The sequence below is a fragment of the Argiope bruennichi genome, chromosome 3 (genome assembly GCF_947563725.1).
Source record: "Argiope bruennichi chromosome 3, qqArgBrue1.1, whole genome shotgun sequence".
NCBI lineage: Eukaryota > Metazoa > Arthropoda > Arachnida > Araneae > Araneidae > Argiope > Argiope bruennichi.
Window position 1 is genome coordinate 105979837 of NC_079153.1, and position 13463 is coordinate 105993299.

Here is a 13463-nt window from a genome sequence, read left to right on the forward strand (position 1 = left end):
AGAGTTCCAAGCAAAGAACTATATATTTTGTTCAAATAGTGTATCAATAGTCGATTCATCAAATCAAAACCACTCATCACATTACCACAGTTCATGATTATAGGCATTTAGACCTTCGCTTTTTTTTTTTGTTCTCTACGTTTAAACTCCTTGTGTGCCAACAAGTATACCACAAGGCTTACAGATGTAAGTCAGTACGCAATCGACAGTAAAGTAAATTTCAAATATAAGGTCGCAGGTACAAATGCAAAAATAGAAGAAAGAAAAATAGGGGAAAACAAGTAGATACACAAACAAAAGCAAAATGAAACAAAATTGCTCACATAGTAACAGAAACATACAGTAAATGATATAAAACAATTGAATAAGCATGATCAAATAAAATATACAAATACAAAAGTATATATGCAAATATATGTAGGCAAACACACTAAAGTAAAGTTTAAATCATACGTGGAAAAATACTATTGATATATGTACAAACGGAAATGTAAGATGATTTACACTGTACAAAGGCAGATAAATGAGGAGGCCAAGCTATATTGTTCTTTCGAAGGCAGTTCTTGAGTTTTCGTCTTTCCGGAATAAACTTGGGGCATTCAAATATTAAATGCTTGACATCCTGGACTGCACCACTGTAGCACGAACACCTATCAGTCGGCGACAAATTGAATCTTTTTAAATATGCTTTAAAGTTTCCATGCCTAGTCAGAAACTGGATAAGCTTAAAATTCGACTCAAAGTAGTTGTTAGCCTTTAGGCGTCTCTGTATGGATGTAATAAATTCCTTAGTGAGCTGCGCATTAGTCGATCTGCGCATTAGTGAGCTGCGCATTCTAATGAGAATTCGAATTTCGAATTGTGTTTAAATTCTTAAGTTCGTGTATTGCGAAGAATATAGTTATACTAGAGTTTTCAGAACTTCAGACGCTCGTTCCGTTCTTGCAAATGGTGTCTGAGAGCTTTAAAATCACTCCCATTCGACCATTTTGGTTCTTAAGATTGACACTCGCCCATTTCTAAGAGCATACCTACATTTTTTTCTTCAGATAAATGATTTAAATTACTTATATATAAAAAAGTGCTTCCCGAGAATTTGATTACATAGTTTCTATTTCTAGAGACTGCAGTTTGTTTTTCTGCTTTATGTACAATGAACGAAAGAAGTATCACTTCATTTGCAACTAAATTTTCACTTATTATTTCTGTATGTGTATAAAATGTGCTTTGAAGAAACACTCTCTTTAATAATTTTCATTCTTTCTAACTTTACGAAAATAGTCCAGTTCTATGCATCGTCAAAATTCTTTGTCCAAGAAATGGCAAGAGCCAATAGAAAAGCAGGAAAGATTGACCGTAAGAAAGAATTTAGATCTTGTATAGTTTTTGAAAGAATTGGCCGTCATCGAAAAAAATAACATCCCCTGCCATTCACAAGTTACAGTGAAGCGGGAGTTAGAGATTAATAAATTATTTTTAGAATATAAATTAATTAGAGATTACTAAAGGTATATCATGTTTTATTATAAAAATAGAAATATAATTTGAGAATAAATTGCTGATTATTAGATAGAAAAATAAAATTGTTAACATTTATTAAAAAAGTATTTTAAATTATTAATTCTAAGTAATACAAAATGTGTAATTTTATAGAATTTTAATATTGTACAAGAAATATTTTCAATATTCTAAGAAGTACTCGTAAAACAAAAATAAGCACTAACTTTCATCAATTTCAGAACTTATTATTTGCAAAATAATATTTTTTTTTTGCTTAGAAAAAAAAATCTAAATTCCTAGATCTAAATAATATAGTATATTTCAAAGTCAAAAAAATTATAAATACTTTAAATAATTAAAAATTAAATAAATTTTCTAAACTGAGAAGCATTTTAAAATTGTTTAGTATTATATTATAGACTGTCAATTAATCTTACTTTTTTTATCTATGTTTCATCTTTAAAAAGGATACAAAACAGAATTATTATCCAAACTTTTCCTGGAAAATTTCGAAATGTCTTCTGCTTTTTCCATTTAGTATTTCAAAAGCTTTTAATTGTTCAAGATAATTTTTTTTTTATACGTACAAAGAAATAGAAACGCAAAATTTTTTCTGAGAGAAAAGAATTTAATACTCATTCTTAAAATAATAGAATACCTTAAATTTCCAAGAAACTTTCTGGTCACATGTACATTTCAAAGAACAAATTAATCACGAGTTTACTTTTCCACCTTAAGAACATTAATAGTTTTCTATAAATTGTAATACTTAACCAAGTTATTTCAAAAACTTCTATCTTCCAAGAAATGGGCTTTCGAAATATCTTCTTAAAATTCAAAGCGTATTTAATATCTATGGATTGCAGTATTGCATGGAAAGATAAAAAATTTAAGTTTGATATCTTTAACTTGAAATGAGAGATTAATCTACCATTAAAACGCACTTAAATGGTATATTTCAAATTAATATTTCTTTATAATGTGAAATATCAAACCTTATTGTTTCTCCATTAAATCTATCAAAGTAATTCAAATTATCTCTAGCTACATGTCAAAATCTTTATTTCATTTATACTACCCATTAATTCATACATTCTTCAACAAAACTGTAAAGCGGAAGTTTATTCAAAAATATTTCTATATCTGCTATGAATATTGGGTTTCAAAAATATTCCTTTATATTTTATAATTAGTCTCAATCGTTTTCTTTATTCTTTTTACTTAGATCCTTTTAAATATGTGTCCTTAAAATATTAATCAAACTAAACTGATGTTATGAAAATTCAATGACATCAGAATATTTCATTGTCTAAAGTTTCCTACATAAGTAATAAAAAAAAATTCTTCATTATTCAAATGAGCATTTAAATAGCAAATTTGATTACTACTTATTTAATTACATAGAATTATTATTAAATATTCATATTCATACAAAAAATCCTTCAATATTTATTTTATTTATAGTAAACTTTTGTACAAGATGGTTAAAAAGTAACTTTATTAAGTGCTTTATAAAAATCTCGCTATTTGTTAAATCCAACTAAATAGGAGCTTTTTTAATTAAATTGCTATATAATATTCTATTTTGCTATTCATATTCGTAAAACTACAAACTTTTCAAATAAGTTATGTGGAAGTCTAATATACGTTTTAAGCCATTTTTCATTCGTAAAGCACCATTAATCTTATTCACCCTATTTTATTTAGAGACAATTATTTGACTATGAATTTATTCGTGATTTTAAAAAGTATGTTTTACATTATACATCCTTGAATACTTTCGATTACAATTGTGGCAATGGCATTAATTAACTTTTTGTTGGTTTATATGCATTAATAAGGATCGGAGATAATATATGTAAAACAGCAATAAAGGTAGTTTAATACGTTGCCATTGATATACCATTTTGCCTACGACACAATTCATTACAGTGATAACAAAAAATAGGTATCGTTATAAATATTCGATTCTTTGAATGTCCGATGCGTCCGATCATTCTTTTTTGAAACGCAAAAAAAAAAAATTGTATTTTTTCATTTGCATAGCATCGATTAGCTAAAATGGCAGGTGAAAAGTGGAAGGAATTGGGTTCTTTTCAATCTTGTATGAAATAGATAACAAACCAACTTCCGAAAATGTTGAGGAGCTGTTATAAAAGGAAATAAATATATATTAAGGCTATTCTTTGCTTGTTCTACGCTACGAGTTTTAAGCATTATTAGTAATTGAAGAAATCGTTCCACCTTTCTCAAATACGTTAAAAAACATAGACATTTTAATGGATTTTCCTCATGAAGTATAGTGTTAAAAAAAGAATTCTTTAGAACTATAAATTATTTTGACATTGATTTAATTAGAATATAAAAAAGCCGTGTTCATTAAAAAGTAAATAGTAAATAGTTGATTTCTCCATCAAGACATTCTGGGTTTAATTAAATGGTCATAATATTTAAAGAGAGTGGAACCGTAAGAACTAATATCAGCAACAGAACATTTTCTTCGATTGGAGGCCCATCATTGTATGGAGGTAATATGGCCTTTATCCAATATTATAAATCCTTGAGAAACAAAACTCCGCTTATATATTCGGTGGCTACTTATCCATGTATGGTGATGCTTCCATACAATTGAAAGAAGTCATTCAAATGTAGCAGAAAAATATAAAATGAAATTAAAATTTGAAGATTATCTAATAAAATTCTCTAGATAGGAGGAGATACCAGATATAATTATTACAATAATGGTAATCATTTCGAATTCTATCCATCGTTGTAAATTGATATAAGATAACATATTGTATCCAAAAATTAGAATAAAATTGTATTGCTGTATATTCTGCGGTAAAAGTTCAGGAAAAAAATACTTATTTGTCTGTAATTATTAAATAAGCGCTACTGCAATAAAATTACTATAAATATAAACTTATGTCCGATTATTAAAAGTAAAAGTTATTTTTAAATTTCACGTAATTAAAATGTATTAGTATTGCTGATATTATAAGTATAGTTAAACTAAAATGATTGTGGGAATCCATTAAAAATTGATAAAAAATTATGTTCAAGGATATACTCTTACTCAGCAAAACATTTTATTTCATTCATATTCTACTTTTTAACAATTAATCAATTTTTACTCTCTCATTGTCAAATGAGGGTTTCATTTTTGATTAATTGACAATCAATTTCTAAAAATATTAAAATAGTGCGTATTTCATAACTCAAGTGCATCAGGAAGTAATCGAAAATTCGATTACAAAATTGCATATTAGCAAATATGAAACATTTAAAGTTAAATAAAAGTGTTCAAAAATTACATTTTATCGTTATGTGATCTGCCTAAAGTAAGCTATTTAGCACATTTATAGTCTCAAGTCTGGTGTCGCATTGTTTAAAGCGATACTTTGAAATACGTATAAAAGAAGAATGAACTCATTTTACATTTTTGTGTAGCATCTGTGCAGAATAAAAAAGTATTTAGGGCATTAAATACTGTCCTAACATTAAACAGTGCTATAATAATAGCCAAAAATATATTTTTTTTAATAATCTAAAGCTTTACCGAGCCACATGTTCTAACAAATCAAATTTATAAATTCCAAGCTTCTCATAAACATTCTTCATTCGAGTTGCATTACTGAGATTGCGATTAGTTTTAGTAATCTCACTTTCGAATAATACTTCATTTATCAAATATATCTGACGATGCTTCTGCCTATTGAAAAAGTCATTTCCGATGCTTCTACCCACGAATTCACTTTTATCGTGCGTAGAATGTCCAAAATAATTATGGCTATTATTCTGGTCATTCCTGGTGCTGTCGAGTTTTGAAAAAATTGCACGCATTATCTTAAAAATTTCAGGAGTTAATGGTTTCAACACAGTCAGAAACCATAACTAAAAAATGAACACCTGAAAGAAAAGATATCATTAGATACTACCATATAAGAACATTTCTATTTTTCTTAAGTAATTTTGGAATAAGCATCTGCTCATGGCATTAAGTCTATTGAATAAGAAACTGCATAGCATAAGAAGGTGCATTTAGCATAATGACTCGGAATCGTTGTAAATTTTGCAAGATATGCTAAAAGCGCCAATTTAGTTTATTAAAGATATAAAATAAAGCGCAAAGAAATACCTTCTCATTACTTACCTAAAGAAAAGAATGATTTCAAGGAGATGAAACATTTCTTAGAACAAACATGGAATGAAGTAAATATTTTTATTGTTTTGTCTTACCAGATATATAAGCAAATATATCTGCATATCTGTAAGATATTCATTAATGGATAACAATTAGTATTTTCCAGAAAAGAAATATATATATATTACAATTTAAATTTAGTTAAATTAGCTACTCTTAAAATAAAAACACGACTGCTATTTATGGATTGACTTGTAATTTTAAAACATGATAATACAACAACTCTGCCTCTCTCTTCGAAATTCCTACTTTTTCCATTCAAAAATTTGTGGGCGGGTATTTAATCTTTAATACCATAGTCAGTGTATACTTACAATTTAAATTTAGTTAAATTAGCTACTCTTAAAATAAAAACACGACTGCTATTTATGGATTGACTTGTAATTTTAAAACATGATAATACAACAACTATGTTTCTCTCTTCGAAATTCCTACTTTTTCCATTCCAAAATTTGTGGGCGGGTATTTAATCTTTCATACCATACTCAATATATACTAAGTTCGTACATTATGTGAATATTTTCATAATCGAACAATGAAATCTAAGTTCCGAGGCCTAGATCTTGCCACTACTTGGATATCACGACATATGAAAACCACCATATTTTAGCTTATAAATTGTTGAAACATCATATGTTCAGATCACTTGTTTATGATGATGTTGGGATATTCTATATGATTAATTCATTTTTATATCATTTTCAAATCAATTTTTAAGACTAACATTAATGATATTATCCGCTGAGTATAATATGCAAGGATATTTTAAAAAGAGATATTTCATGCAAGGACGCACAAAGATTTACATCGAATGATACTTTTTTGCTTTTATTTTCTTAAAAATTATTACACATAACGAATTAATTAAATTTATTAAAAATATGTTCGTTATAATGTTTGTATTAATATGAATATCGGCATCAATTCTTTTTTTTTAAAAAATATGGTGAGAGGCATTCTAATCAAATACAGTAAATGAGTAATATCATGCTGTAAGTTCAATATAAATTATTCGTATTTTTTCTAGAATTAGGTTCCAAATATCCGCTCGGTATATTTCGAATAAGGAAGTCACCAGTTTTTTCTCATGATGGCACTTGATTGAGTTATTTTTGCAAACATTTTAAGAATGATATTAAATAACATTGAAAAGTATTGAAACAAACCTATAATATTTTTTAAAAGTATCCTCAAATTTCTTTGAAAATAATCTATATACAGAGAATATAATTAACAAGGAACTTTAAAAAAATGTTTTAAAGAATGAACTTTACTTATAAAACAGCCGAATTATATTTAATCATCAGTTTCATAACATTTCTCTCCATATTTACTATTAGGTTCTGCTAATAGTAATGAGTGAAAATTTAATTTAATTTTCTAGTAGTTGATAACTAAATTTGATAATGTTATAATGATACATTCACCCATGTAGAAGTGAATCAAAATGAACAAAAATGGAAAAATTATTACGAAACTGATTTCTTCAAACTTAATACAAATTACTGAGCATTAAATAAAATTGATTAAAAGTGTTTGAAAATAAATTATCTGGCAAAGATTGTAAAATATATAAAAAAAATTATAAATTTCTCTCCATATTTACTATTAGGTTCTGCTAATAGTATTGAGTGAAAATTTAATTTAATTTTCTAGTAGTTGATAACTAAATTTGATAATGTTATAATGATACATTCACCCATGTAGAAGTGAATCAAAATGAACAAAAATGGAAAAATTATTACGAAACTGATTTCTTCAAACTTAATACAAATTACTGAGCATTAAATAAAATTGATTAAAAGTGTTTGAAAATAAATTATCTGGCAAAGATTGTAAAATATATAAAAAAAAATTATGAATTTCTCTCCATATTTACTATTAGGTTCTGCTAATAGTATTGAGTGAAAATTTAATTTAATTTTCTAGTAGTTGATAACTAAATTTGATAATGTTATAATGATACATTCACCCATGTAGAAGTGAATCAAAATGAACAAAAATGGAAAAATTATTACGAAACTGATTTCTTCAAACTTAATACAAATTACTGAGCATTAAATAAAATTGATTAAAAGTGTTTGAAAATAAATTATCTGGCAAAGATTGTAAAATATATAAAAAAAATTATGCATTTCTCTCCATATTTACTATTAGGTTCTGCTAATAGTATTGAGTGAAAATTTAATTTAATTTTCTAGTAGTTGATAACTAAATTTGATAATGTTATAATGATACATTCACCCATGTAGAAGTGAATCAAAATGAACAAAAATGGAAAAATTATTACGAAACTGATTTCTTCAAACTTAATACAAATTACTGAGCATTAAATAAAATTGATTAAAAGTGTTTGAAAATAAATTATCTGGCAAAGATTGTAAAATATATAAAAAAAATTATGAATATTGCATGTTTGTATAAAAACAGTTTTAGTTGTTTTACTTCTTTAATAATTTGAAATAAAATATTTTATCGTGCACGTTGGTACTTTTGAACTGGGTAAAAAAAGGAAGAGAGAAATATATATATGAACGGAAATGAAACTACTCTTTTCATTTGAAAGACCTCATGAAGAAATAGTTTTCAAATACAAAAACAAATATTATAATAAACGGCACTACTCAAAACGCTAGTTATACTAAGAAAGTGCATAGTACCTAAAAATTCAATATTATATTATTTAAAATTAATCCTACCATAAGACCTTGTCATTTTGAAAGAGATTAATTTCTGTTTATACAAAAGAAAACTCTTAGTAGCCTTATTTCGTGATAATTTCAAATAAAAAAAATCATGGTGCAGTTTAGTATTTTTTTTAATGTATGTAAAAAAAGTATCGACTTAAATGAGGAAAAACATTCTGAAAAGATTACAAGAAAATTGTTTTCAGCTACAAAATCTAAAATTAGAATAAGCGCTTGCAGTCAAAATCAAGTAATAATATGCTGGCCTATTATGTTCAAAAACAACTATGAGTTTGATAATATTATGTTATTTTAAAATACTTATAATAATAAGCCTTAGCATTGACAAGAAGTTGTGCGAAAGAAAAGGCGTAACTTTTTATTTCGTGATATTTTCATATTAAACTTTTTGCCATGAGTTTCAGCACTTTTGTTAATAGGTGAATAAAATAAAAGGGAGAATGTATATACTTGAATGGTAAAAATACTTGTTTACATTTGCAAAATTGCATAAAGAACCGTTTTTAACTATAAAATTGAGGGCTGTAATAAGCGGTTACTATCAAAAACAAGTAGTAATATAGAAGTCCGTAATATCTAAAGACCCATCTGCTCGGATAATGTTATATTGTTTTAAAATAATTCTTCCATATGGCCATATGATTTGCATGGGGATTATTTTCTGTTTATGTGAAAGAAGACTCTTAACTGTCTTATTTCGTGATTGTTTGGAATAAAACACTTTATATAATTTAGCACTTTAGTTAATAGGTGAACAAAGTAAGGGAGCGAACTTTACTCGTTTTAGTTCGGAAAACTGCATGAAAACAAATGTTCAACTATAAAATTGAATATTGTAATAAACGGTTGCTCTTATAACCAGTAATAATACTGAAGTTGATAATGATTGAAAACTCATCCGTCTTATAATAACATATTATTTATGGAAGGAAAACTTAGCAACGGCCATAAAAGGTGTTTTCATGTACGTGAAAGTGTCATCCCATGTTATGTGATGTTGATATAAAAGAAGATGTATTTTTCACAACAAATCGAGGTATGACTAAAGAGTAGTATTTCAGTCGAATCCTCAGAAAGTACTAATTCTTCAACCAAGACTGACTGATTTATTGTAACTAAACATCAATTTGATTATTTGATCAATCGTGCTATTTTATTGTATTTGTTATACATTTCAAATTAATCAAAATTCAAATTCGTGTGAGGAAATATATGACCAGGAAAGAAAATTCCTTCTGATCTTGAAATATGTTCCTAATTACAACAACTAAAAATACAAACATGATGTTACCATTCCCCATCAGATCAAAATCGTATCGTCATTATGGAATTATATCTATTATTTTACTGATTTATGGTATTGATAAGAGAAGCAAATCATCAACAATTCAATATCTTTTACCTCGTATGTATTTGGCTTTCGTTCATTTAGTACCTATATACTTAATTATCATGTACGTACATATTTATCAGGATAATGCCTTTTACGCAGAGACTTTATTAGGATCTACTGTAGCTGCATTCGGTCCATTAGCCATCCATTACAGCATTATATGTAAGAAGTGTTTACTACAAAAAATAATGAATCGTTATGAAAGTTGCAAGAATTTTCAAAATCGCAATGCAAGAAATCAGAAAAGAGCAATTAACTTCATTATGACGAGCATGCTGCTGCTTTGTCTGATCTCTGCCATTGTGCATGCTGTAACCACACCTCATGGTTCAAGATCTGCCCACTATTTCAGCTTTTTTGTTCCTATAGATAATGTAATTGCTGATATTTTTTGTCGCAGTTTCGTCACTCTGCTACTTTTCTTCTATCAATATGTAGTCCCTTGCTCTATAGCAATGACAATTGCCGTACTTTACTACGAATTCAGTGAAAGTCTTTCAAAATTCCACAAAAGTTTAAAGAATCACCAACAGCTTGGCATATACGATCTCTTACCGCTGATGAACATATACGCAAAATATTTTAAATTGGCGAATAATCTGCAAGAAGCAACGTCGGTAGCTTGCTTCTTTTTTCTGGGCACCCAGATATCAATATTATTCTGGACAATGTCCATTTTCTTTCTAACGAGGAAAGAAGATTTTGATACACCAATGATAACCACTAACGCCGTGATTATAATTCTGGTGCCGTTTTCAATCGTTGGAACAGTTTTGTGTGCTTTCCGAATATCCACCGAATATAAGAAAGTACATGCAGAACTGCTGATCCAGAAAGATATATTAGTGAAACATGCTAGCAGCGATCCAAATAATGATCGCTTCTTGGATGTGATGCTGCAAAAACAGTTTCCTCAATTGATGGCGGCTTATTGCGTAGAACTTACTCCGAAATTGATACTTGGGCTTTGGGGATCTCTTTTCACTTATGGTATGCTCATTTTAAATATAACAAGATAGAAGTCATGCATTTTTCCACATGTAACACTTGAATTAAATAGTTCTAGTATTTCGCCTTTTCACAATATTGGAATAGTCAACTGAAATGCATTAAAATTTGTTTGTAAGTGAACAAAACGCTGGAGTATATACAAGGAATATAACAAGGTATGCAGCATTGATGATCCAAAAAGTTATATTAGTAAAAAATTCTAGCTGCGATCTAAATAATAATCGCTTTTTGGATATGATGTTGCAGAAACAGTTCCCTCACTTGATGGTGGCTGATTGCATAGAATTTACTCCGAAATTGATACTGGGACTTGAGGGATCTCTTTTCACTCATGGTATGCTAATATTAAACATAACAAGATAGATGTCATGCATTTTTCCCAAGTAACACTTGAAAGAAATTGTTCTAGTATTTCACCATGTCACAGTATTGGAAAAATCAACTGTTTTGAATTAAATTTACTTCTAATGGAAGAAATTATTGATACATTATATCAATATAATGTAATATATGATATATATATAATAAAATTTTGAAAATATCTAAAAAATCAGATTAAACTAGTACTTATGTTGCATGCATTATCACAAAAATATAAAATTCCCACATACTTCAGCAATCATTACAATATTCAAGACCAATATGCGAATATTTACTATTTACAAAGCTTTTTTAAATAACTTTCCATTATGTGAGTAATGCCATTGCTTATTTTCTTACTTTATATTTCTGTAGTAGAATGTGATTTATTGTTCTACCAACCTAAGTTAACATTATCACTATTTGATTTAAGATTCAAATAAACTAAACCATAAAACCCAAAATATTCTCCATGGCATAAAGCTGCATCCATTAAAAGTTCAGTTAAATCGAATCCTCTATTCTCATAGAGTTCATATAATTTTAATAGCATTTACTGTAAGTATTTTTTTCTTTTTTATTTATGAATATCACTTATAACAGATTAATGCGGCTAATAGCCATTTATGCGAACATTTTTGAATTTCGGTAGTAATAATCAGAATACTTTACTGTATGAAAATTATTACAGTTTAAGTAAAAGAATAAATTTATATATTCTCAAATAAAGGAGAAACTCTACTTCTCTTGCAAAAACGTATAGATTTTGAATCTTGATTTACAATACGTCATGTTTCGCATTTGTCATCACAGACAGATGTAAGAGTTTTCTTCAAATGCTTTCTTATTCTGAAGAAAATAGAGAATAAATATATCGACCTAGTGGTGTTCAAGTGGTTAAATCGGTAAAGGATCAAACTCAGGAATGTAAAGATGTACCTTTCTTAATTTCAGCTTGTTATCATCGATTTTCAAGTATTTATACTTAAAAATTATTTTAAAGAGATTTCGAAGTTTCTACAATTTATTCAACATTGCTTACAAAAGGAAATATACATTTTTAGTCTAAATTCCAAAAAATTTAAATGTGATTTCCACATATGAAGCAAATGGGGATAAATTTTTATTTTTCAGCTACATTGTTTTTTCATGTTTAAAAGTTTGCATTTCACTTTCATTTTAACAATAACAGTTGAATATTTTGAAACCGGTTAGTAAATATTCATAAAAATTTCTAAATATATTGTTCTCAAAGATACGTTGTAGAGATACCTAGAAAAATTGTTTATTTATACACTCTCTATCCAGTGCTTCAGAAGTAGCTGAATATCTCCAGTTGAAAAAAAATCCTTTAACTTAATTTAATTTAAAAGGAACGAAAAATTTCTAGCCTACTTTTCTAAAGAAGTAAAAAGAAAAGTAAACTTCTTCAAATTTATTTCCTTTTTAGCTTCATCGCTTTGTTAGAAGTGACGTTTTATTAGGTACAGAAACGATTACTTTCTTCGGTTGCTTTGTTCTTGAACGAGAAGACATTTTTAAAAGGCTCACTCGAATAACATTCGTGACACAAAGAAAAATATAATGTCCAAAGGAATTAATGTCAAAGCACGTGCTGGATTCCTTCTATCGATTTGAAATTTATTGTTCGACGCATTTGGGATATTAAAAAATCAATCTTTTCTGAAAGCATTGGTATCTTTTTAGCAAAGAAGCGGCAAGAAATGAAAGTCTGCTGTCATTTCTTCTCCGACAGTAACTACAACTATTAGTAGGTATGCTTTAGAAAAACGTTTGAATTATATTTAACAAGGATTAATATTATCAACCATTAATATGATACTTAACAGGAAACATGTATACATTGTCGTTACTTATAGTGTCTAGAAAAGATCGACCCTTGAATAAAAGAAAAGAAATTATGGGACAATAAATATCTATATTAATTTAAAATGGTCTATAATATTTCAAATTCGATTCACTGAAGGATTTTCATTAACCTAGTATTTATTTATATTTTATGTAGAATGTGCTTAATTGCTGTGTTAATATATTTGAATGTGTTTAATTAATGTCTATAATATGTAGAATGTACTTAATTAATGCTAATAATTTATAGAATATGCTTAATTCCTGTATTATGTAGAATTCACTTAATCTCTGTATTGTGTAGATTGCGTTTAATTCCTGTATTATGTAGAATTCACTTAATCTCTGTATTGTGTAGATTGCGTTTAATTCCTGTATTATGTAGAATTCACTTAATCTCTGTATTGTGTAGATTGAG